Genomic DNA, 26,688 nt, shown 5'->3' with positions numbered 1-26,688 from the left:
TGCATGTATCGCATGTGTTAACACAAACACATAAAGAAAATCTGAAGGAGTGTTATGGAGGCACAGCAGAAGGTAGAAGCAAAGGGGGGGGACTAGGGAAGATCAAGGCCAAGGATTCGTGGAAAAGCAAGGCAGGTGAAAGTGAGACTGAACAGATCTGGGATCAATTTTTCAGTGATTCTTTTGCAAAACTCGAGAGCAAAAACCTCAATTTGTCTTTGCAACATATTGTTCTGAAAGCATAAAATCCCAACATGATAAGACAACAAAAGAAGGGCCGCGGGTGTGCAAGCCCACAGTTCTCTTTGCATTTCATCTTTTTCTAAAGCTAGGAGAGCCCATCCATATAAACCATTGTAACCTTTTGGATCAGAGGACAAACAATTGAAAACACCTCCTCCTCTGAGTATGTCGCTCATGGCAGGGATAGGATACCCCACATCTCTCTTGCTCAGCGACCGGAAACCTTTGCTGTTGTAAAACGCATTTCCTGCCAGTTTCAATGTGTTTAAACTAATTGTAGTCGTGACAAATCATCAACTATGACTTGCTCTTTAAAATCATGACGCTTCTATAGATAGAAGGTGTGATATATTACCGACTTGTCCTGTTTCGAGGTGACCACACTGCAATGCAGGGAAATTCCCTCATAACTGTCCTGAAAATGTTTTCGCACATGCACTCCATCCCTGAACTTTTGCAGACATTTCCCGGCAGAGGTGCATGTGAGTTGCTTACCAGTTCCATAGCACACAATCTGTTTGATGCTGGATTGTGCTCATATCAGAGCAGCAGAGTTAATTGCCTGGAGAATTAGGAGCGAGCGAGAGGGCATCATCTTGCCACCCAGGCAGCGCGCCTCCACAGGTTTGTTAATCCCCCTCTCAGTTTTGGACAGGACATAATCATCCTTAAATCAAATTACAAATATATATATAAATAAATAAGAAAATTATTTATGTCATTGTTTTGGGTTTCTCCGGGTTTTCCAAGGGTCTGTTTCAGAGCGGGACCACACCAGATTCTTGGGTCAAAGTTAAGGTTTGGCTGAAGATGTTTTACTATCCTCCAATCACCAAAATTTTTTTAAAAAGTTGAAAATGTATTGTCTTAAAAATAAATACTTTCCCATGTTCTTCCTGGCATCTGTGAGTTTAAAACACACCACCAGTTCAAGTAAATGGTGGTTCAGGAAACAAAAACACACTACTTTTAAGATCAGCCTTAATACTTTCATTTTGATTAAACTTACAGTTAGGGGCTGGATCGAGTGAGCCTGGACTATCCCTGATTTATGCTGCTATGGGCTCAGGATGCTCGGGGGACTTCCCATGCTGCATGGAGCGTTCCTTTTCCACTCACATGCCACTTCAGCGTGTTATTAACTTCTCTCTGTGCCGTCTCTCTGCCTGTTTCTGATGGAGATGTCTTCCTGTTGGAAGTGAGAACTTTCTCTCCGCCGCAGCTCTTTCGTTGAGATTCTTAACTTCTAATATAAACTGTCTTGAGATGACTGTTTGTGGATTGGTAATGCATGGGCGGGTGATGACTGCAGCTACTGTACAAACAACAGAAGCATACAAAGTCAAAGACGAAAAAGGTCCTCCTTTGAAAACAACACATGAAAATGAGGTCCGGTGCAAATGCCAGGTAAGGCTGGCCAACTGTGCTGGTGAAGAATAGTTGAATTGTTCCCCCAGTGAACCTATCTGGCAGACCTCCATGTAGTTTCAGCCTTCACAGTTAACATATATGACTCTGCGTTCCTTCACTAATGAAAATCATAAATACGTCAGGTAATGAAAGCCAAACCCCTACTATAAATATAGACACATCAATTCAAAGTCAATACTGAGAATACTTGTGCTTTTAATATTGCTCACGGTTATATAATCTACCGTAGTGTTGGTTTAAGCCCAGTCTGGTGTTCCTTAAGCTCCTGTCTGAGTGTTTAAACAGTAACCAGCTTGGTGAGTCTATTTCACACCGTGCCCCCTTTTTTTCTTACTCTTTATCAGCACCTTCTATTTATAGCCCCTTTACTGCAGCAGAGCAGCTCAGTACAGTATGTTCCATAAAACATAGGCTTCTGACCACATAAGCATGCATAGTGTATGCCTCTGCAGTTGTCTCTCCGCGTATGGACAACACTGGCGTTATCTAAACAGGAGAAGACACGCACAATGAACTCACACAGCCTTGGGAGTCCACACATGGGCAGTGATGAACACAATGAGACGCATTCAGAGACACGGCGCAAGAAGACACAAACACAAATAGGGTTACGAACAGACAGGGAGACATATATAGAGTCAACTACAGCAATTGATACAAATGTGGGCACACACACTGGGAGGTACAGTCACACAGATCAGACACAGATTAAAATCCCTGACAGGTGAAGTTAGTAACAGTGATCACTTAGTCACAGTTAAGTGTTCTGCACTTAGGGGTCTTTCATCCATGTTATGAAACAACCCACCACCCATCTTATGGTAAAGGATCTCCCTAAGCAGCACAGTGTGTCCCACCATCCTGCAAGAAGTGCCCAGTAATGGCTCAAGAGCCATGTTAACGAGTCTAAGACACTGTATACACCCAGACCTGGTGGGGTCAGGGTAGCCTAACCCCACCAGGCTTTGTGTGTAATAACTAAGACTGATCAGTATATACTCAGGCTCACATTAGGGCTTCATTTATTCACACTAAGAAGCACTGCTATAGCTGCTACTGTACACTTTGTTGGGTAAACTTCTTACAAATGAATTTAATAACTTTGAGAAATGGACAGCTGGATGAAAACAGGGAGCAGACTCTTTCTGGTGCACCCCACGGAGCTGATCATTTCTTCGGATTTCACCGTAGACTCCACAGACAACCCATGCTGCAAAGTGAGCTGCTTACTGCGTTTGTACAATCCCATAATCCAGCATCCTCACAACAAATCCGAGGAAAATCTCAATCAGCTAATAGTTCAAAAGTTGACTCACTGTGAGATTTGCCTCCAGTCGCTTCTCTTTTCTGTTCTGCTTGAGAGTAAAACTTCTTTTACCCCAAATTATCAGTCGCCTATTCTACTTATAGCAATAAGTAGGTTTTCTTCCTGCTAAAAGGGAATTTCCTTCCCCCTTTTGCCAAGTGCTTGCTCACAGGGGGTCATCTGATTGTTCGAGTTTTCTCTGTATTATTGTAGCGTCTGTTGGCTGTGGCTGTTGTTGTGATTTGGTGAATTATAAATAAAAAAAAGCTTAAAGATTCTCAAATATTTGGTGGAAAAAGAAGCGTGTGCACTGCAGGCCTATCTGACTAACGGACAAGTGCTGAACAAAGTTTCTGACAGCACCTGCACACACAAACACATCCACACAGAAGAAGTTTGTCAAACCACATTGGCAGAATTACAGCTAAACTAACCCTGACAGACTTGGATTAGGTACTTTGCCAAACGGCACATGGGCAATTGATATAATGGAGATAACTCATCAGCTGCCAGCTTAGCGAGACATCAAACAATAAAAAAATGGCAACCGTTATAACAGCTAGCTTTAAGACAAAGCAAAGCAGAGGCTTTAAAGTGAGAGAAAATAAGACTTGTAATATAATCTGAAACCATACGTTTGGGCTTATACCTTCTCTGTTGCTGTCATCAAGTTGCCAAAAATTAAAGCATATACCCAGTTAGTGTTCAACCAAGCAATAAGTTAAAAAAATTGTGTCAATATTATTCACTTTACTTCACAATCTGCTCTCCTATAGGTCTCCTTCCTTCCAGTGGTGGAGGGAAAATGTCCCAATATGGCTTTTAGTAGTCATGGCATGTTGAGCTGAGTCTGCTCAGATTCTAGAATTGTATCTTTAATGAGAAAGTGGAGGACTCGGGTCAATGACCTGGAACTCATCCAAATACAGTACAAAAGGTGCACCAGTACCTTCCTGCGTCCATCTCCTCACTATGTGCTTGAAAGCTTAACCTCTTAGTACCTGGCGTCCACATATGTGGACATCACATTTTGGGTTACTTAGACCAAAATACTCAATTTTGCTCTAAAAGGGCCTGATATCCATTTACGAGGACAGTATACTGCTACTGTTCTATCAAAATTTTAAATTAATATCCTCATATGTGGCTCTCATTTTTCTTAGAAACTAAAATTAGGTAAAAAAAAAAAAATCTGCTAATTCTTTGTTTTTACATTTATCAGGCCCCAATCAGCCCAAATATCAAAGAGAAATTAAAAATGCATGCCGTGGAAGAGTTCGGGTCTTAGGAGGTTAAGAAATACATTTGAATATACTCGACGTATTTGAGCGCACATTCGCCTGTGTGCGCGGGGGAGGTGGTGTTTGTGCGTGCATTCATGTCTGCAAACAAAGTTCTGAGGATGGATTCAATTTCCTCCTTAGTCTGTCTTTAATAAACTCTCATACACATGTATGGCTGAAACTCAAGCCAAACAAAGTGTAGAGCTAACAGATGGGACACAATGATGTCCACTGTACGGGAGACCTTTAAATGTCTTCTCTCTTCTCCGCCTTTGCCGGAGTTCACTTTGTTTGTGTGGCAAAGGAGTAGGAAGGGAAGACTGGAATATTTGTGGCCCGACAACAAAAGCGCTGGAATGCCTTTTTCTAAACTGGTTAACGCTGCCCACCGGTCACAGGCCACTTCTTTCCTCTTCCCCTTCCTCAAGTCTCTTTCCAACGTCTCTGTCAGTCTTTTTAATCGTTCCTTCTTCTCTCTGTCTCTTTACATCATTACAAATATATAAAGTTTCTGGGCAGATGGCACAAACTGCATTTAACATCAACACTGTGCACTAACGCTCCACCACCACTACCACATGCTGTGATAAACACTCAGTATAGAAAAATATAAGCCAGCATGTTCTTGCATGTACTCCCTCAGAGCTTATGCAACAAAATGACCTACTTTCTATCCAATCAACATTTAATGTACAGTGCTTCTTATCCATGCTGAAGGCGTATTCATTAAACTTGTAAAGCAGCAGTAGCTCAGATGTTTTGGTCCTTAGCTTGAGGTGAAAGACATCACAAGGTATATGTTACCTTTATCTATAGTCCCATATAGCTGAACCGTGACAACGAGACCAAACACAGGCAGGGCAACGTTAGCCAGAGAAGCAAAATGATCTGTCTGGTGTGGCTGAGCGTGTTTTCTGGCACCACAGGGACAGGCTGGACTGTATACTACATATATAACATGGTGGGGGGGCCAAAATGTTTGGGCAGGATCTTGTGCCTGCTGCACCTGTTACGTGACTCAACTGACACCACTTTCGGAAACATTAACAAATGGGGAGGGGGCACTGATTTTTTTAAGGGAAAAGAACTAAATCCACCCATTTAATAAACATGAGGGAAATGTGGACTGGGGTTTGGTGCTTAATGGAGTATAAAGTATTCATAAAACAGCCATTAAATCAAATGTGTGCAATTACTTGAAACTATTAATTTCATTTTACCTTCATTTAAACAAGCGGTGACAACTTGTTTTAGTTCTTTCATAGGGAAACAGATGCAGCAATTTCAACAAGCTTAAAAGTCAACATTTGGCATGACTACATTTAATCTTCATCAAAGCTTAAACTCTCTAAAGCAAGATTTCTTGTCATTTGTTTAAATAGTCTTCAGGTATAGTTTTCCAGGCTTCTTGAAGGGCTTTCAAAGTTCTTCTTTGGAACTTTGGGTCTTCGTTAGCGGCTTTTGATCCCTCTAAATACAAACTGCTTCAAATATTGCACAATGACAGTTTATAATTCAATTGATTTTGACAAGATCTCCAACAAAACTTGCTGAAATTCTGCCCCAAACCAAGACAAAGCTTCCATCGTGTTTTACAGACGGCTGTAGATGTTGTATTTCTTTCCTGGACTTTCTCTGTGCATATTATTGATGATTTGATCCAAAAATTTCAGATTTGATTTAATCACCCTATAAGACCTGTTTTCACCTGTTTCAGTTCAGTTATTACGTAATTTTGTTCCAAATTTCCTTCCAATTCAGAGATGTGACTTTCGATGAGGTTTCGTTCAACAGCAGGTGGATCAACTGAAGGACTAGATGCATCTTTCCTGTTTCTTAGGGACATGCCTTTTAGCTACTGTTCATCTGCTGTAGATATTTTGAGGCCTTTTACACCTTCTGTTATCTTCCACATATCCAGGTTTGTCAAAAAAACAAAAACATCCCAGCCAATGCCCAAAAGAAATCTTTGAAACACTTTCAAAAATCCCAGAAAACTATTGTTCAAGACCACTTAAAAAATTACAAGAGGGTCTGGCTCCTTGGAAACAAAACATAAAGAAAAGGGGGGTGGCTCAAGATTTTTACAAAGTAGACAAATTAGAGTACTTAATGACTTTTATTAGTGGAGTAGTTCTGGCCCCTCGGCTGGTTTTTGACACGTGACAGACTGTTTACACATAATGCTATTTTGGAAAAAGCTGCACGACCATGTTCGTTATTTTGAGTGTGCAAAACCTCAGGACTCCACTAACCTGTCTGTTATATGGATGCATTAAAATGTCAACATTTAAAGAAACTTGTATTCCTGTCAGATTTGCTGCCGCTGCGGTGTATGGAAACACAAGCTCCCCGTGAAACCTGTGAACTTAGAAAAATGTTTCCAGCTTGGGTTGCTAAAAGAACTGCCTCATTGTTACTTTGAAACTAGATAGCAGTCGATACAATCATATCTGTTTCACACCAGGAAGTACAGTTGGCTGTCTGACAGGAGCTGTTGCAGTGACAAGCAATTCAAAGAGCCTGCTGAAGACTTAGTGTTGCAGTATGTGATCTGAATGGAACAACGGCATGTGGCTGCAATCATGGCTTACAAAGTGGGAGGAATATAAAAGAGAAGTCAGTTCTGTAGCCGATTAAAGTGCACTGCCTGTGCTGTGAGCTGCTGCCTATTTTACATGAATCTAACGTCATTTTTTTCAATGACAGTGTGACACGATAGCAAAACAAGTCAATGTAAACATGTTTGAGGAGTCCCTCAAAAGCATTTGCAAATGAAATTTTGGTTCATTTATTGTTAAAATGTTGAGATTGTGCAGGACTTAAAGCTACAGAATTGAATCTATTTTTGGCTTTCTTCTTCTGATGCAGCTTTTATTCCCCCCGAAGAAAATGTTAAATCAGTTATGATATGAGATCCAGATTTTCATTTTGCGATAGCTGGTCGATTAAAACAAGCTATTTGTTTCGTACCGTGCAACCTCAGGCTAGCACCTCTGCACTTTTACATTTCTATTGTTTTGAATTTTAAATCAGAGGTTAAAGCAACTGTGTGATTACAGACACATTTGGATATCAGAAACCGCTGCTCTGCTGGGATTTCCCCACACAACCATCCCTACCCAGTACGCAGCGGTTCTATGGGCAAAAACGCCTCGTCAATGCTAGAGTTCAGAGAACTGCTTCAAGGTGATAAGCAACAGCACCATAATTAGGCAATAATCAGATGCTCGTCTGCATACCTCAGTTGCAGAAGAGCGTCTGCTCATTTGAGTTACTGCTGCATCTCTAAAGACACCTCAAGGTGACAGCAAGGCAACAGTAACTCAAATAGCCACTCATTACAGCCAAGATATGCAGGATACGCCCAAAATGTTGAAACAGATGGGCTACAGCACCAGTAGACCACACCGACTGCCACGCCTGTCAGCTGAGGAAACTGAGTCACTAAATCTCAATCATACAGAGCACCTTTAGGATGTAGTCAAACAGGAGATTTACATTACAGACCTGCAGGAAATGTGACATGCTGTCATGTCGATACGGCCCAAACTCTCTCAGGACTGTTGAATCCATGCCATGAGGAATTAAGGGCAAAACGGGCTCACACTCAATACCAAGTATAGTATACCTAATGAAATGGCTAGTGAGTGTATGTGAACAAGGCTCTCCCTCTCTCGTTACTTCTTTCTCCCCGTGCTGCTCGAAGTGGGAAATATACTCCCGGTGTGTCTTTCGTCTGGTCTGTTTATTTTGCGTTTGGGCCACACAGCAAGTATTTCAGAGGGTGAGCGAGTGCATCTCGGTGAGTGCAGGCTTCTCTGGACTTTAACTTTTAACTAGAGCACCTTCATATATGAAGATTAAAAGTCTAGCACTGAAGTGGGGCAACAAACAAAGGACAGGAAGAAGAGTAGATGGTGCTGAGTACTATTTCCTTCCCTGTTGTGCCATTGTGCCAGTTATCTTCAATGTCTACAACAAAGCAGTACAAATCATGTAATGAAAAGAATGCAGTTGAAAGACAATCTAAACAGGCTGTGTTGGTAAAATATATTTAATATATATTTCACGTTATCTTTTTTTCTGTGCAGCACCAATAAACTACAGTTCAAATACAAACGCGGCCCTCAGGGGTAGCTACGTTACACCACAAAACCTTTCTAATCTTTACCAATTGCGGTTTGCACTTTTCCGCTTTGACCCCAAGCAGAGCTCGTCTTTAATACAGATGTCGGCGTGATCACAAAGAAATGAATGAAATAAGTATCAAGAGACCTGCAAAAGAGGAACATTTTGTGCTTTGCAGAAAAGAGGCAAAAACCACTTCCTGTGAGTGAATGAGAGAGCTGTCCTAAAAACCACACAGTTTCATAAAAATACCACACACGCTACCTCGATAATGCTGCAGCCTAACATTATAGCTGCCCCTTGTTTACAACACAATAAACCCATATGCTGGAAAGCAAAGAGCACTTGCGCTGCACAAAAAGAAAGAAAGAAAAAAAACCACAATAAGATAACAGTGTCATGTCTCTACTGCTTCACTGACACCCAGCCATGTTTCCAGCCAAAACGCAGGTAAACCCGCACCTGGTATTAGTCAGTGTCATTATTCAGTTATTGTTTCCATTGTTCCTGGAAATATCAAATGAATCCCTTGCTTCCTTGCAGAATAAAACTGCACTAAATTGACGTTACTCTATTCTGTCCAATCGTCCAAGAGTCTCGAGGCAGGTTATTAAGTTACTTTATTGATCACCAATGTGGAGGGGGGAAAAAAGCTCATTCAAATGTCACAGAAAAGGAGACAGCATTAATACAGAGACAGCCTGAACGCTCATCTGTCTGACTGAAATGGTTTCAGTTTAAATGTCACTGTGTCTCTCTTCTACGCAGCTTTGACTGTCATACAGTTTACGTCTTCCCGTTAGTGGCAGCAAAGGCCTGAATGGCCATCTGACGAATTCAATTCAATCAAAGTGAAACTGCTGCTTGGTACGCGAGTTGTCCAAAAGCGAACGCTGGGATTACCCAGGCAGGTGGTGAGTCAAACTGTCAAAGAAAAAAAGCAATTCAGCCACTGGCTTTCAGCCCACTCACACTTTGCCTATCCTGCTTTACACATCCCCAGGTACATCCTGTCTGCAGATAAGCAAAGCTCACAGATTATCTTTGCGTGAATCGGAATGCGTCCCATTTGTTTTATCGGCGACTGTGAGCTTGGGGATGCTCATTTGATTATGCTTGCTCTTGTTTATGATTGTAGCTGTGAATGCATTCCCAGGTGGATGTGTGTGCGCGTCTGTTTGCAAGTGCGTGCCAGAGCGAGAAGGTGATTCCCCTGACGGGCACGACAGATGGGGAGGGAGTGGATCTGCTCGTTCTCTCTGCCACCTGAAAGCCACGAGGGTATACAGAGGCGATGCCCGACGCTCAATCCGCTGACAGAGGTTGCTTTGTTTTGATTTAGTCGCTCGGCGCAGCACAACAGAAAAGTCAATTGACTATAATTAGAAAAGGATTGCATTGTGGTTTCTGGTTTAATAGCAATTAGCAAACTACAAAACACTCAGACGCCAAGCGTTTCATTTTTAGTCAGTACTACAATTCATAAACTGCGGTAGGCTCTGTCAACTACAGATATTTATCTTGCTGTTACAGAGTTTATCTGTGTGTTATGGGTAATCTGTGTTCTCACACAGCCAGCAAACCTGACCATTTGATTCAAGAACTTTGATTCAAGTTTATGTCAGAAGGCAGGCCCATTTTAGAAAGGGTTTTTTTATGTATCTAAAATGCACTTGATATGTTTGCACTGATACCTACTATAATGTGCGTCACGTCATCATTCTGTTTCTAATCAAAATGCAATTGAAATACATAATCTCAGTACCACACCTAAATATCAGTTCCACCCTTTTTAGTCAGAAGTAATGACGCAGAAGTAATAACGCCCTATATTTGACACATTTTAAGCTATTAGAAAGATTTCTAACCATTTCTTCCAAGTAGAGGAGTTTGAGCATCTCTGGATCTTGCTCACAAGTGAGGCAAGACTTGAGCAGTAGATTGACACAACACAACAATAACGCAGACTGTGTATCAGTCTGTTGCGGTGAAGAGCAGGAAGGCAAAGCTGCAGATTTACCAGATGATCTGCGTTCCTATCCTCACCTACTCTTGAGAAAGCTCATTTCTGCTGTGATCTCATTCTATCAGTCTGTACCTAAAGGGTGTCTAGGCTCTGCCTGAGAGACAGAGGAAAGAGCTTAGTCATTCAAGAGGGCCTCAGAGAGCCACTATTTGAAGGTGGTTCAGGCACCTAACCAGGTGTCTTCTAGGTGAGGTATTTTAGGCGTTTCTGCTACTGGGTATCTCTGCCTGGACTATTGCCCCTTATAAAACAGATGACGGCAGATCATGGATGGTTGGATGAATGGATGGATGGATTGATTGTTACAAAAACTACTATTTCTGTCACTAAAACAAATCTTAAAGTGTGATGCAGGCTAATGGACTCAGCTTTGAGTACAATAAAATCCAACCGAAAATGACCATTTTATGTCCTATTCACTATGTAACTATACCTTTAAAAACTAGTAGGAGGTGGGGTAACTTTCCCACTGTATGTAGTAAATTCAAACAATGTGATATCAAAAAGAGGAAGAACTTCAAAGCAACTAACAATACACACAGAATTAGAGAACTATAGAAATGGGGAAGCGGCAGTTGACAACTTTCTAATAATGATGATGCTAGTTAGCTCTTTGACGTAGCCAGATGCTATCACACAACTTTTAAATTTTTTTGGGTACAAAGGAAACAAAAGTGTTCAGATCAATGTAAGTGTGTAGGAGTGCTCCCACACTAAACAATCAACAACGTGGCATCGTAGCAATGTGCAGTTAGGTTTCAAAAGAGAAGCACATCCATCTGTGGCACCCACCATCATACAGTCAAACCTGGATGATTCAGCTATATAGATAGTACAATCTCCAAAAATATTCAAACTTCTCCTACTTTTCCCTACCTTATTTAAAATTTCATTCAGCATTTTTTAACAATTTTAATTCAATGCGTTCAGCTGCTGTAGATGATTGGACCCTGAATTTCTCTGCTTCATATCTACCCTTTATCTACAGTATGAATGCTTTTATACAGTGCAGAGGAGCATGTTCCTGCCATTATCCCAAATGTCAAAATGAAATTTGGCTCTGCAAAGTGATGACAGTAATCAGCCAAAGTAAGTAAAGATATAGATCCATGCGTCAGTGCCCAAAGCCGCCCTCCGATTGTGACCGACTGAGTTATAAATCCTCAGAAAAACAATGGACCTAATAACACCATATCGGTTCCACATGTCAGAGTCTCTATGTTAATCTCTGATTTATATCAAATCTGTAATTCAAGCTTGTCAACTTCAAGTTCTGACCTGGGACCACCTGCATTTGGAGAATTAGCTAAAGAAATAAAAGCTTGGAAATGTCAGCAGCCTCCAGCTCTCATTCTAATGCATTTATTTAATCAACGTTAGATATGCGGTTACTCTCACTTTCCGATTGTAGACACAGGCTGTTAACATTTATTAGGTTGCAGCTCAAAGCTTGATTGTTTCCTACTCCTCAGCCAACAGAAGTCATTACATATGAATCTTTCACTTTTACTTCTTCTGTATCAGACTCAAAACCTGATTAGGATTCAGCAGACTTCTTCCAATTACTCCATCAACCAGGGTGGTGTTAGACAGTGAGAACATGCATAAAGCAAGAAAGAGATCATCAGTCATCAGGAACGCCGCTTTGAATCAAAGACACGACTCGTCAATGAGGCACAGCATGTTAACATGTAGCAGTTATGATAAAAGGCAAAAATCCAACACGGTGCAAGACACCGCTCTTGGGGAAAATCGTTGACTGTTGCAATTTCAGGAATGTAAACTGTCAGACGATACGCTGACCCGCCGCCAGCAGACAAAAAAGAAAAGCTGGCCCAGAAAATGTGTTGCAGAACAAGGTTAATTCCACCATGTCCACATTTACTGTCTTGTCAAGACTGAGTGATTCCTCAACCCTCCACAACCCTACAGGGATGTTGCACCAGTTGAGAATGTGTTTGCATAGCACGCATAATGCACTGCCCAAACACACTGTTATTGTTCTCAAAGTGTAGTTTCCTTCATTTGCCACACTGAAAAAGCTGCATACACAGGAAACAGCATATGTAAGACTCATTAAGCACATGCAAAATGCAAAACTATCTAGCATGCGATTTCCTTTGTAAATGAAGTCTGGAGCTTGTTCATACAACACATGTGACCCTTGAGGTGCTTAGGTGGCAAATAGAATCAGGTTTGCTAACATAGCTCGTCTGGAAAGATGAGGAAACGCTCTGGATAGATTATTTTTGATCGTTTTCCAATGTTCTGGACATTCTTGACAGGTGGAAACCATGGGAACCTGACAAACATGTCAGTGCCAGTCAATAAGTGTACAGTTCATATGTACTATATATACAGAAGTCTCCAGAAAAACAACCATAAAAAAAACCCCATCAACTCTGTACCTGTGGAAACGAGACACTGTGTTCCAGTGGAAAAGTAACACCAACCAGGCTTTTCACTGTCAATATATCACAGTACCATTACACTAACAGATCCCATTGACGAAGTCTGACGGTTAATACAAGCCACCAGCGTTGTACATAAAGCCATGCAAACTTTTTCTTACCTTGGTTGTCAGCTGCCTTCACTTCAGTGCCCTTTCTTTAGATTTGAATACAGCTTTTATCCCAACACAGGTCTTCGCAGACTCTGCAATCAGAAGAGACAATCTGTGATTCTTCGTGTCTTTGCCAACAAAAGCAAAACATTCACCAGGCCAAAAGTTCCAGGGAGTGAAAAGGCTTTCAGAGGAATCCTGTGAGCCAAATCCTACAGATAGCCACAACTCGAGCACAAGCAAATCCACATGGCCACTGAAGCATGCATGTACTGCTAAGTCAGGGATGACATGGGAGGAGTCTGGGAGTTCAAGAGAGGAAAATCCCCAAAGGAGGCGCAAGGTTTTCTTGTCTATCAAAACCAATTTTAGATCTTCATGTGACCAGCTTACCACTAAAAAGCTTAGCAGTCTAATCCTTCAACCAAATGAATTGTCTAACTCGAGGCTTTGGCCAAAGGCATCAAAGCGCCGTTATAGCATGAATGTTGCCGAACTTTCAAAGGGGCAGGTATATGGAGTATACAGCTCTCCAGTACACTATGCAGATATTCGCTTTACTGTCTGCTTGGCTTCATTACACTTTGTACAAAAAGACCTTTCAATATTAACACCTATTACTGTACATAAACGAAAGACCCCAGGCAATATTAACAGACATCTCAGCCAAGTTAAATATTTTAATCAGTTGCATTAGAAAAACTGAATAATTACCACTCATGCTTCAACACATACTATCAAGGTACTTGCACACTCATGGCGATGCTGATGAACGCCAAGTAAAAAGCAAGCTGAGAGAGAGCATTCACGCTAGGCATACCTGCACTTTTTCTAAAGGCTATAAGCATAATAGAGCTGGTCTTTATATATGACCACTAAAGTAAATTATATTTAACATTGAGTTGTTTTATTCTGAACAGGCCCTTTATATCAGATCAACTGAAGTGATCTGGTAGAAGCAAATTAAATAATGTTTTGTGTGTGTTTGTGTTTCGGACAACACTAACTCAGTCTGATAAAAATGCCAACTCAAAATGGCTCGATTTTATTTAGCTTATTTTTTGATCGTGAAAAAGGGGGATTGAAATGATTAATTAATACATACAGGCAGTGAATGCAAGAGTATGGGACTCAGCTACATGGACGAACAACCACAGATAATTGAGCCTCGCAATAGCTCAGCTAGGCATGCCAGTAAATTTATGCTCACAATAGTTTCACGCACGCTCTAATCATGTATAGCCATGGCCTACCTCTCCCCATAGGCGATGCGTACAACTGTGCTGACCTCTGTATCCTCGCTCTGCATGACTTCATGCTTTCAGCTATTTAACTCCCTCCAACTCTCCAGCCTCCCACTCTATTAGCATTTAATTGTATATAAACTGCAAAAATGTTTAACACATGCCCATGTTCATAAGATGCTGTATCTCACACCCTGTGGGAGGTGGGGGGTGCAGAGGTTGGTGCCCACATTAATGTGTACTGTGTGAAAATAGAAACAAGCACAAAAAAAAAGTCTGTTTTACAGCATCACATGAGCGGGGCTACAGGCTAAGATGAATGCATGTGAGTTTCTGAAATTGAAGATGTAGTCAGAAAATATGCCAATGACATGGCAAGTTTCACAACTCCTACAAGAAGGCAAAAGGTTGGCCCTTCCTGGGGATTTATGCACAACTACATGTAGGGTCGACACAGTCCGCTACTATTGTCAATGAGCTGTCCGGTACTGTCAGTTCCTCTTGTTTGATTTCCAGCCAGAAAATATCAGTCATCCTCTTTTTACAAGGATGCAGGATATGTTATAGGCTCGGCAAAGAAATCAGAAATCTAAATCTGGTGGATTGTACAGCAACATTGATCCTGTGTGAGTTTGAAGTCTTCTTGTCATTGTTTTAATGCCGTCCAACCAACGCATTGCCTTTTTCCTACTGTTCTTCCAATAATGACGTCCTTTTTTAATGACTATTGTGTTCTGATGACAAGTTCAAAGTTGGCGTGTCGTATCTTTATCATTTGTCTTTCCAGTGACGTTGATGGCTTGATTTCTTCCAAGATTGATTTGTTGGTCCTTCTGGTGGCTGTCTATGGTTTTAATAAAATCCTTCTACAGCACCACGTACAATTTGTCGACTGTCCTGTTTTCCCCAGGAAAACTTTCCCCAACTATAGGTCCCCATGGAGAAAAAAAAAAAAAGTGAAAATCAATGTTTTCATCGGCTAAGAAATGTCCTTAGATTTGAAGACCTTATCCAATGAGTTCGTCGTTGCCTTGCCCACTGCGATTCTCCTTTGACTTCCAAGGTAAATGAGGCCTCAGAATCATCATTGATCACAGCAAAAAGTTAAAAATAAGTAAGTATAATAATAGTAACAATAATCTGAATACAGCTAATGTCAACAGTGCAAAACATCAGCATCCTTTTTAAGGACGCTACTGTTACGTACACACAAATACGTTCACATGCTTATATGTCAAGAGAATAACAAAGTCCGGAAAACAGATGCCTCCCAAGCGTAGTTAACAATGTGACAAAAGCTTGTGACAGGTAAAGAAATACGTTCAAAGCTCTGACTGAGACATACACACACACACACACACACACACACAACTGAACACACTTGGTATCTTTACATCATAATGTTCTGTTTGGCATACTAGATACATTTCCATAGCTTGTATCATTATCTGATGACATTCAGTCGCAGACGCACATCACCGCTGCCACTTTTCCTCTTGACCTGACAGGCAGCACACATAAAATCATATCTTGCACTGAAAAGATAATGATGAAGTTATTCATTAAAAGACAGCTTGTTGGCGGCAAAATCAACGGGAATGAGAAACAGAAATGGTGGCCTTTGGGTGTTAGATGTTGTCTCACAGCTTTTGCTGCTTCACAAATTAAAATATAAAGATATGCAGAGGCTACGTGGATTGATTATTCTCATTTTCATTTTATGCTGGGAACACACAAAAAAACCACGGTGACAGCTAATAACTTAAAAGGTACTTTTGGCTACACTTTTTTCCCCAAAGGGTCGCTACAGCAGATGGATCTGGGTGTTTTCCTTATTGTCCAGGTTTGTGATGCAACCCACCCCCAATCTATCAGGGCTTGGGAACAGCATTAGCGTCTCCTTCCAGTGGTAGCCAATAAAATAATGGACCTAAAAACTTACACAAGACCTCACCACACCTAATCTCAGTGAACTAATTTCAGAAGCAGTTTGTTAGTGCTACCTAATGCTTGTAAAGCAGGGAGGTCTATTAAAAGGCCTTTAATTTTTAACAGAAAGAACCAGAGAGGCCAAGCCTTACTACTCATGGACTGATCAAATGAAAAAAAAAAAAAGGATTGTACCATCATCCAATCACGCACAACTTCACACCGGATCGCTTCGATAAATTAGCTCTAAGTTGAAGAAATGTACGTTTCTGCAACCAATACTCTTCATTTGATAAGAGTGATCGAGTTTGGCAGCCATGCATTTGATTGTTCAGTTAACCCATATGCTAACCCAGCTCTTAGGACTTGGGGAGGGATAAATATGCATCCTCACAGGTGGCAGAGAGAAGAGGTAAACCTGACAGCAAACCTACATTATAAAATCTATTTAAAAGAGAAATAAGTTGGTGTTTGTAGTTAATGATACTTTATTTTGTGCCGTACACTAGTGCTGGTAACAAGAAGGGTCCAGACGTACCAAGCTTTAACTTATTAACAACGCTAGCAGTCATTGCAGCAAACTCTTCAGCGGCGTCTTACTCCCCATGCAACATTTTCCATAATGCACCGTGCTGAGCTCACCAAAAATCATAAAGGATCAATCAGACTCCAAAACAGACTTAAAGCAATGAGCTGCGTTCAGGATCAACATGTTAAACATATTAGAGAATTAACAGCTATTTTTAGAGTTTTTATTAGAGTGTAGACTGGAAATCAGGGAGAGGGTAGGGGGCACACACCCTTTACCATATAGTCAACTGCTGAACCAGGTGAGCTACACCAGCACCCTGCTAAGCTTTAGCTTGATATAAATCAAAATGTAAACGTTATTCACGCACTTGTAGGCTCATCCAACCAAGATCTCACTCTGTGAGTCTCGTTCCCTTACAAGTTCTCTTGCTACATGTAAGGAGACAGCACCTCTCCAGATTTTTGTTTTGCTATATGAAAACCCGGTGCTTTATTCTGAAAGAGTTGGAACACAAAAAGAAGATGCTATTCGGAAAGAAAATCCACAGAGCTTGAAGCTCATTGGATAACGCCTAAGTGCTAAACAAAACAAAGGACTTACATGGAGTAACGCATACTAGGAAGGCTTTATTGCACTGAGTATTAGACAGCTCATTTCTTTATCAGCATTGATTAATCTATTTTGATAGCCAACAACCGGCTTTAGCAGTTGCACCTTTATTGCACTACTATTGCTGTGATGTTTAAACACGGGCATAAAAATATCACCCGAGCCAAATATCATTACTTGAGTAATTTGTCTGAGCAAATAAAAGATAAGCAGGGAGCAGAGATTACAAATGGCAGTATATGAGCTTCTCATTAATATTCCTGCCTCCGATCGTGATGCACAAAAAGAACAGGTGATACAAAGAGGAGTAAAAATGCTCTTTTTCTAACTTGTCAGCCTGAGAGAGACGGACTTGTTTCCTCAACAGCATAACATGTCTTCACATGAGCTTCATTCTTGTGACATGCTTTAGTGCACAGCGACACACAGCCACACCGAGAGGTCAATGTCTGATTTAAAGGTTCAGCAGATGTTCACAACAGATTACGCATGCGGCAGTTTTAAAAGCATTAAATAATATCAGCTGTTCCTTGAGGCTTTTTCCCTTCTTTCTTGAGTCTCACCACATAATGAATACAACACAAGCCCCCTTCATCCCAGATGCTTGTTTGGAAGATGTTTGGAAGATGATATAGCAAATATAACTGGATTTGGGGCAGAGTTTCCATATTTTAGCAGTGACTACAACTGATGCTTTTAGGATGAGTAAACCCAGTGATACTATGCTAGGATGTTTTTGTTGAATCTGCAAATGTGAGAGATTTAGTGGCATTTCTGTCTACACTTAGCCACTTTATTAGGTGCACCTTGAGTCACATAATGATATAATATTTTCAGTATAATATCTCCTGTAGCCTCAGTCTCTTACTCTTAGCTGTTAGAAGTAGCAACTGGTGTGGACAACATGTCGGGTATTCAGGATGCTCTGTTCGCTTCGGTTGCAGAAGAGCATATTTGAGCTGCTGTTGCCTGTCAGCATGAAGCTGTCTGACCATTTTCCACTAACCGCCGATATCAACAAGGCAGTTTCATCCAGAAAACTTCAATTTACTGCATATTTTCTCTTTTGAAACTGCAGTAAATCAGCAGTTTCAGAAATACTAAGATCAGTCCATCTGGCAACCATGCAACATTCAAAACCACATAATTAATTTTTACTCCCAATTCTAAGAACTTCTGTTTAAGATTCAGCAGGTCATCTTGACCATGTCTACATGCCTGAATGCGTTGAGTTGCTGCCAAGTGACTGGCTCATAAGAAATTTGTGTTAACAAGGAGATGAACAGATGTCACTAATGAAGTTCCCAATGAGTGTATGCAAAGGTAAATACTCAGAACAGTAATTGGGGATTGTAGGAATTCCTCTCCCAGTTCTATGACAATGTATGCTGGCTGTGTCCAGATGATGGCTCCACCCACCCAGGTAATAAGCTGTTTGTCCCTCTGCCTTCTCAAAGACAGTCTAGGACCAAAAAAACAAGAATCAGACTGAGGGCCATCTTCTTCCCCAGAGCTCACACCTCATGCCTAAAAAGACAGGGACATGCACTTTACAACAAGTAACTACAATGCTACCTACTGTTTATGTTTCCCTATTGGGTTTATTTATTTAATGGGTTTCTGTCTGTGTGTTCAATATCAGCTGTTTAAAGATGATAACTACCTCACAGAATTTCATTATGTGACTGAATAATGACAAAGAATCTTTAAAACCTTGAATAAACCCAGTGATATATACAGTAACAACTAGGAAGCTCTGACCCTGATTATTGTTAGAATTTTTATTTTATTTTATTTTCCAGAAGAAAAGCAAAATAGCTCATGTTAAATTTTAAAAAAAAGAAAAAAGTGTCACACAACATCAAGAAAACTCGATTCACTTTTGCCCTGACTGAAAAATAAAATGCCATTACTTTCTGCTCTTCAATCACAAGTCCATCAGAAAAGCAGGTGATGGAAAAGGGAGCGAGTACAAGTCTGTTTGTTTGCTCTGCAATCATTCTGAGACCGCATAAAAGGATATTTACTAACAGGCTGTTACGTTTTCTTGCAAAGCTGTTTCAGCTTTAAGTATTGTTCCATTTTCTCGTCATGAGCTTTTCAGTCTTCGAGTTTAAAATAAAAAAAAAAATCAGTATGCCGGTCCTGCAAACCAATATTTTGCAAGCACAGCGTGATGCTTATCTTCACAATAATAAAAGAAGATGACAGCTTCTGTGAGGACTGTTAATCCTTTTAGACAAATCTCAGCTTTAGTACCGAGCCATTTATCCAAAGCTTGACATTTTAAAATGCATCAAGTTCTTCCACATGAAAATAGAACAGGACAGCGCACTGACGGGAAGACTACTGTTCCCAATGATCAATTTGTAACCATGGAAACAGTAAATAGCCAATCAAAATCAACCACACTCACACATTGCATGTCAATGTAAATGCACAATATGGAGGCTGCTTTGCCTACAAGCTGGTAGCCCTTTTTTTTTTTATGTAAAAAAACCAAAAACAAACAGCTATAATAAAGACATTTAATGCAAATGCATGAAGTGCTGCACACTGCTGTATGCTGAGTATGAAGAAAGCAAGCAAACAGCAGTGAAGGTAATACAAAGTACAGTCTATAAACAGTATAACCTGTATATTGTGGCCAAACTGAGCAGGTTGTTTGGCTTTTTTGCTCCACAATTGTGACGTCACGTAAGTGCTTTGGAATTACAACATTATCCGTGTCGTTTCCTGTGGGAGCAGGCCTCATTGTGAGGTGCTGGTACTGATAAGCGGCTATTGGTCACTTTTTGCTGTTTTAACAAACAGTTATTTTCAGTTTTTAAAAAAAACCCGCAAACATTTTATTGCATTTTATTGGCAAAATAATTAACTAGAATAAAGAGAAAATAACTGACCCTGTGCTCCTTACAGCACACATATGAATAAATGTTATTGTTTCCTTTCGGGGATTTCCTGTTAAAATGAATTCTGAGGGGACCCAGGTTGCTGTTTTGGAAAGCTGCTGTCATGCATTTATAACTAATGCTTCCTAAAAGAAGTCGGCTAAATGCTGTCAATGCCAGAGAATAGCCCCAAAAGGAAATGTTGCAGGCTCTCCCTCTTTGCCAAACCACCCGCTGAATCACGTCCATATGTTTGCACAGTATGCAAATCACGCAGAGTTACTTAAATGTAAATTAGAGTGAATGCATGCCTCCATCTGTGTGTGTGTGTGCATTCAAGAGCCCCTCTTTCCAAACCCGTTGACCCGGTCTAACATCAGCATCTATAGAACTCCACACATGCATCTGATGGTCCTTTATTTTGACTTTGTTGCAATATTTATTCCGCTAACGCTCATTCCAGCTCTAATCCGATTCATTGTTCCTCCGCAGCTCTGTCTACAGAGTTAAGTCAATTCCACATGGAATTAATCCAGTGTGCTTTACTTTTGGAACACTCTGTTGGTTTGCATAGTTTAAAAGCTTAGCTGTTACGTATGGGCTTGAACACGCACTCTCACTCACAAACACACAGTGCTGTAACAGAGCCAATGAGGAGATTGATCAGCTGGGTTGCGTCCAAATTAAAGGCAGTCCTCTGCAGCCATGCCAGGCATAATAACTTTCTCCTCCCTTTGCACTTTTCTTTGGCTGGAATAGTGGGAGAGTTGGGGGGGTGCATGCGAGACAAAGTAAGATAAAGCAGGAAAGAGAAGTCTTGACACCCATCTTAGAAAAAGAAATGCCTGGCTCTTAGATGTCTGACCCATTTTCAGCTTTCGCTCTCTCTTTCTCTCTAATTTCCTTCCTTTCTCTAATCTAGAGTAAAGAAGCTCTGGGACTCTGATTCACTGAAGCAGCAGTGTGCCGCAGGACCAAAGCCAGCACAGACAAACACGTATACGTGATCTAGAGTATAGCACCAGACCATGCTCTGCTTCAACTGCTGACAGTTTTATATCCTTTGAGTGGCCTTTTATGGGGATGTGTGTACCCTATGCACGGCAGGCACATGTACTGTATGAGCTCATCAGTATGCATGGCGAGAGGCCTTTGTTCCCAAAGAAACGGTTCAATAATCAATTATTCACTCGCTGGAAATACACTGGTGCTCATTTCTAATAATAAAATCTGTTGGCACAACAGTTGGATGCAAAAACAAAATACATATTTATTGCATTTCTGAAGCACACAATCGACTCCCATTAGGCCAAAACGATGAACATACAGTATGGCATTAAATAGAGTAATAAAACATAATGGCGCCCTCCCACCAGTTGTTTTAATGCATATTACTTTCACATTATATAGTGTTTTCTGTATTTGAGTTTTTCGAGTGCACTACGCTTACTACATCACTTTTTCTGCATATTTCGCAGTCGCTGCGAGTTAGTTTTAAAGGTACAGTTTCCCCAAATTAGTAAAAAATAAAAGGATAGGTGGGAGAGATGTTATTTTTTTAAAAGTAACATTTATCAGAGGTTACAGTTACTACATTTCATTAACCCTCCATTGTTTGTGGCTGAAGTCTGATAGACGGTAAGAGCAGAGTGAGACTGTCTTGATCAAGATAAGATCACAAACACTAACAAAGGATGGGCTGCATGCTGCATCATTTCCTGTGAACCCCTTGTTTACGTGAAGTTAATCTGAATCCTGGGCAGGCAAAACAGATTCTTCCGTTAATGACAAAAGAGGCTAAATAAAATAAAAGTGCGTAGCCTGATCTTTTTGTTTAGGAATTTGGCTGCTATTTAAAAACTGCACATTTAAAATGATGCTTGCAAATCATTGTAAAAACGCCTGGTGAGAAGGAGAAATGCACAACCACACAACAGGTGCTAGCAGTAACTTTGGTAGTCAGTATCCTGTCTAATAACCTTCTCTGCAGGGCTCTTTGACAGCAAACCTGCCTTGAGGATCATCACCGGTGATGAAAACAGGATGCAAAGTTTGCAGTAGAAGAGGCTGCAGTCTAAAGGACTGAAGAAGACTATCAGGGGCACGAGCCCAAAAAATACACAACATTTTCTTTGACATTAACAGGGTGGTGCAGCTTAAATCCACCCCCCAGGGTCAGACTGCAACAGCAAGACTTTCATTCAGATGCTGACGTTCTTCAGCATCTGAAGGAGAACGCTCAAAATTATAATTATAGCACAAAGGCAGCTGGACGCACGTAAATGTTGGCCGCCCTACACGCCAAATTTGGCTCCCTTTGACTTTGTTCTTAATTCCATAATGAAATTCAAGTTTATAGTTCACCGTGCTGATACAGTGGGGGATATCATGTCTCAGATGCTGATTACTTCAAAAGGAATACCAGACAATAGTGTCGTTTTTGGTAATAAACCCAAAAAAGCAAGGCAACAAGAATCAGATGGACCTCTGCAGGCAGGGAGGGTAAAGAACACCAGAGGCTGGCTTCAGTCTGCTAATCCCTCGTGTCAGATAAGGTCTGACACACTCATACACACACACGCGCACACAACCAATAACAAGGGGAAGCAATAGACTGTTAACAATGTTTTTTCACGTGACACCTGATATGAACACGGAGAGAATAAACAAACGCATAATACAAACACGGTCTTGGCACCATTTCTCCCTTTATGCCAGTTCCTCACTGTAATGTCATCTGTTTATAGTTCTCGCTCCCTCTCACACACAAACCCGAATGGAAGGTCAGAGGGGTTAGCGCTGCCTGCCTTGGCACAAAAACAGGGCTACAGATGTGAAAGCACGGAGAGCTCGCTCGCTCTGAGGACCAGCTGGAGCCCGTCCAACCTGGACAAGGGTCAGGGACACGAGTGAGAGAACACAAGCAGCAATCGGAGCTTCTTCTCAGGGGCCTGCCGGCTTGTCACCTTCTTCAGTCACCCTGGACCACCTTAAAAACAAATCTATAAATCATCGGTGGACTCATTTGATTATTTTCACAGTTCACTTTCACACCTCATCCGTTGTTTCAATCATCAGTTTAGTCCTGAAAACAGCTTTACTTAAAATCCATGTGCTGCATGGGGCTACAAGTGTACTTTCAGTTTGCTCTTGTTGATGTTTCTCTGGTGCGTTTTATGTGTTTTATGCATGCTCAGGACTGGACAGTATTCACAGCTTGAGAATTTTGCAGTGGTACAGTGTACCCATGTCAAAGTAATCCTAAACAAGAAGCTGTTTCTGTCATACAGGGCTATTGGCAGCTGCTTTTGCCATCCAGTGTCATCTTGCAATAAACAAAGCCGAACAGTTGTTGTTGGGCACAGAAGTAGCCGCTCACTGGAGACAGTTTGGACAGAGCTGTACAAACAGGCAGCTGGTCGGCCAGCGGAAAAAAGGAAAAGGATGCACCTTTGTGTATATACACAAATCTGTGCAAACTAGCGACGCGCCGATTATGAAATGCAAGTGTTTAAAACACGAACTGATCAATGAGGTGGATCGCTAACCCATAATAAAAAAATGAGACATAAAAAAGGGCCAGCGCCAGTAGTAAAGGCAAATGAATGTGAACATGTGTTCATTAAAGGGCAGTGATTTATAAAATTTGAAGCTGACGACGTCGTAACTAAGAACAGCTGTCTGCATGTTTGTGAACATGCATGTGCGGGTTTTACATGCTGGTTTGAAAGCATGCACGTACATGCATGCGTATCGTTTGTCTGAGAAGCTGTGCAAGTGTGCAATGCTTGCGTGCAGCTTGCCAGAATTTCTGTGTCCAGCGCTGCCAGGCAAAGGCTACTTCAACTTCAAAGCGGTAGTGCAAACTAATCACAGAGTGGTTGCCTCACACTTTGCCTATTAAGTTTCCTTCTAGCAAGGCCAGTTATGTTGAGGGAAACATGAGCCTGTCGTCGGCATCAAACACATGGAGACGGTGCAGAAACACCGTGCTCTAAGAATCAGAATTACACAAGCACACACATATTCCCACGCATACTATTAGCACCATCCGAGTACACGCATTAACATATAACACAGCTCTCACTACATGCCCACACATAAATTCTGTTACTTTCAGTACAAGTGAGAAACTGAATGAACTTGAACTACACCGATCTCTGCTATGTGCCAGCGTTTGTTGATTGGCTGCAGTTGAAACAATTCAGATGAGGAATGCACGAGGCTGCCAGATCCAAAAGTCTCTTGGTTCTTGTACAAACGCATACACACATGCACATGCACTGCCTCAGGGTGCTTGGCATTAACTTTGCACTCTGGACCTCCCAGTGTGTAGCTCTCCATCCCTGCTTGGCTAGCAAAATTAACAGGTAGAGATGAAAAGCACTCCTTGACTCTCATGCGAATCCTGTCATGCAGAGACAGACCACTAGCCAATACTGGCCTACATATACCGATATAGACGTATACGTTGACCAAAATGCAAATGATTTTGTGAAATTGGTTATTCGGCAACATTCAGACTCCACTGTTTACAGTCCTTCATTTTCTGCAGCACCTGTAGCAAAATAGCATCATGGCTGACCAGACTGTACAACATACACAAATGTTTTGTGCACAATAAGCTCAGAAGGAGTGCACATCTAAAACAACCCAAAAAACTAACAAAGGCTGGCTTTGAAAACAGGTAAAATGATCGCCTCAAGGCGCTTAATGCTGTAAGATAAAGAACCTACCATGATACAGGGAAACCCCAACAATCAGACGACGCCTTATGACCAAGCACTTAGATGACAGCGGGAAGGAAAAACTCCCTTTTAACAGGAAGCTCCCTCCAGCAGAACCAGGCTCAGAAAGGGGCAGCCATCTGCCACGACTGCCGTGGGTGAGAGAAGTGAGTTTCATTCACACTATCTGCCACTGCTCTCTGTGACTTTCTCGAGTCTCACTGTTCGCACACCCAGTGAAGCACAGCAGAGAGAGAGTGCTGTCAGCAAAAACACCACTGCAGCAATCAATGAGTAATGACATCCACCCCAGAAAGCCAGTATCAGCTGGGCTCTTTTGTCATCTATATTTTAGTGGATTAAACCATCCTTGGAGGTATTTAAAAAAACCTGAAGCATAGACTTAGTTAAAATGCTGCGCGGATCCCTGGATTAATCACAAATTCCAACTGAGCAAAGCTAGCAAGGCTGTGTGTAGACTGAGGGACCTCGGTGGGTTTTTCAAATCTAAAACTGCTTCCACATTTCTGTAATTCTTGAAGAAGTTTTCCGAATTTAATTACAGGATACTCCTAATCGGCCGAAAGACCTTGCAGTGCAGCCTTCTCGAAAACAACCATTCCTATACGCTGGATTGATTTTTAGTTTTGAGGAAAGACTGGAAGCACAAGACTGGCTCTTCTATCTTTCACTTTATTATTTGCAATTTTCACACGTGGAGTAGAACAAATTTCCCTTTGAGCATTTCAGTTTACACCTTTGACTCATTCAAAACATAGACTGATGGGCAAACCTGATTCCTGATATAAAAACAAATTAATTATATTCTTTTTTTAATTACATGCTCTAAAAATCATCTCATTTCACAGTGTCTGACAGGAAAGATGGGCCTGTAACTAATTACTAGATTTTCTTTGCCGATTAAAATGCCATTATTAGTTTTATTTAGTTATCTGTAAAACGTTACCTTCGGATATTGAGTTTACAATCCTGCGTTATAAAGAAGAGCATCAAAGTCGGCATGTGGGGTTTTTTGCTCAGCTTGGCTGCACAGCGTGAGTTTTCTATAACAGCTTTAAAAGGTTAAATCCATACAGACAGCGAGCATCAGCAAATGAAGCCTGTAGGGTTGCTTTGGATGAGGGAAAAAAAAAAAGGTCACAAAGGTCACATCGCCTCGTTTTAGAAATATTCCGAGCATGAAGCAAGCCTCTAAAGTGCTCATCTGAAAAATACTTTAAGCCTTCAGGACCGAGTGGCAGATCTCACACTGTTTTTCACAACCATTGCCTTCATATGAATATGTATTAATAACAAATTTAAATGTTTTGAAACACATTCTTAAAATGTGCAAGCTAATTACAATAATCCTCCCTCATTATTATTATTGTTCCTTGAAAAAGCAGAAAACGCAAGCGTGAAAAACAACTGTGCTAATGTGCCAACGTGCAGGAGAGATATTAATCAACAGGAGATGACTAATAACCCCGCTCCCGATATAGCACCCACCAACAAATTTCTGTAAAGGTGATTGACATTTCCTGTTAACAGTAAGCCTCTCCACAAGCCACAGTGTGCCTACCTGCAGCTGTGTTTAATGACAGACCATTTCCACAATCATCATTCGATCACAGGCCAGCTGACAAACCGATGTTCACAGAAACACTCGGGCTCGAGCTGACCTCACTCAGCCGGTGGCCGGCTTCACTTTCTGTCAAACGCGGTGCCTTCGCCGTGACGGGAGGAGGGAAAAAGGCCATCGGGGGGAGGGGG

General features: G+C 41.2%; 1 protein-coding gene across 3 annotated transcripts in view; it reads right to left on the bottom strand.

Moving 5' to 3' along the window:
• thrab (thyroid hormone receptor alpha b) overlaps positions 1-26,688 on the bottom strand; it is a 150,502-nt gene that overhangs the window by 113,926 nt on the left and 9,888 nt on the right. For all 3 annotated transcript variants that reach the window (XM_014335658.2, XM_042223702.1, XM_005913653.3), the window contains exon 2: positions 12,993-13,075. The gene's annotated coding sequence lies outside the window, so the exon portion shown is untranslated. The remainder of the gene's footprint in view (positions 1-12,992; positions 13,076-26,688) is intronic.

The sequence above is a fragment of the Haplochromis burtoni genome, unplaced genomic scaffold, assembly GCF_018398535.1.
Source record: "Haplochromis burtoni strain Fernald_Lab_line unplaced genomic scaffold, NCSU_Asbu1 Contig_6, whole genome shotgun sequence".
Classification (NCBI taxonomy): Eukaryota; Metazoa; Chordata; class Actinopteri; order Cichliformes; family Cichlidae; genus Haplochromis; species Haplochromis burtoni.
Note: the sequence above shows the minus strand (reverse complement) of the source record. Positions and strands in the feature narration are given on the sequence as shown.